The sequence below is a fragment of the Lipotes vexillifer genome, unplaced genomic scaffold (genome assembly GCF_000442215.2).
Source record: "Lipotes vexillifer unplaced genomic scaffold, Lipotes_vexillifer_v1.1 scaffold715, whole genome shotgun sequence".
NCBI classification, from domain to species: Eukaryota; Metazoa; Chordata; class Mammalia; order Artiodactyla; family Lipotidae; genus Lipotes; species Lipotes vexillifer.
Window position 1 is genome coordinate 693,341 of NW_006788828.1, and position 837 is coordinate 694,177.

General features: G+C 42.5%; 1 protein-coding gene across 4 annotated transcripts in view; it reads left to right on the forward strand.

Annotated features, from left to right (window-relative positions):
• Window positions 1–685: 685 nt before the first annotated feature.
• The window catches only part of SLC1A3 (solute carrier family 1 member 3), a 74,546-nt gene continuing 74,394 nt past the window's right edge, over window positions 686–837 (forward strand). For 3 of the 4 annotated variants that reach the window (XM_007461846.1, XM_007461848.1, XM_007461847.1), the window contains exon 1: window positions 687–813. The gene's annotated coding sequence lies outside the window, so the exon portion shown is untranslated. Of the gene's footprint in view, window positions 814–837 lie in introns of all 4 variants that reach the window. The other variant, XM_007461845.1, reaches the window with a different exon arrangement.

Consider the following 837-nt stretch of genomic DNA (forward strand, 5'->3'; position numbering starts at 1 on the left):
CATTTATACTCTTGGTCTTAAAATGCTTTTTACTTGAGTAGTTTAGCAAAGATCCTGGCATCTTTGTGCTTCTTACCTTTTTGAATCTTTGCAACACAGACGGTGAGCTAAACTGGATTTGCTATTATAGAGTTTAAACTGCTAAAATAGAGGCATGTTTCAGCTTGTGTTTTGAGTAAGTTTAGGCAAGGTTAGAGAATTATAGTAAGTATTTTTTTTCTCTACACTTGATTGCGTTCCGGGTTTTCCCAAGAAACGTCAGTTATTTCCCCAATTCCAAAAAGAGGGACTCTTTCATAACAGTTGTACAACCAGGCAAAAGAGCACACTCTCGTGTTTCCTTAAGGGGAGGAAACCTGCCATTATGTGAGATAATTAACTTTAGCCTCAGAAAAGTCTTCTTTGAAACGTTCTAATCAAGACTTCAAGCTTTCTGAGTGTTGTGTGCGCTTTATTCTTCAATTCTTCCTGGTCCCGGTTTTGCATTTCTAATGGAAGTGAACTGACAAAGCTGGAAAAGTGGTCTAAGGAGCAAAACAAAGCCAGCAAGCATGCTTCTGGTGCGCCAAGATTAATCAATATTCCAGAAACCTCGGCTTTCCCCCCTCCTTCCCTGTGGTGTTTTCATTTTTCCCCGCTCCCCCTTTCCCGGGCACAGACTCCGCCCCTTTTCTTAAGTTGCCCCGATAGTAATTTGCAGTTTCAGAGCACATGCACGCCTTGCTCGCTGCGTTTTGTTGCTCCGCTGTACCTGCTGCGAATTCACCTTGTCATTGCCTGGGGTATCTTCCACCCGTTACAAAATCAGAAAAGGTAAGTCTGACGTCCTGTATTCCT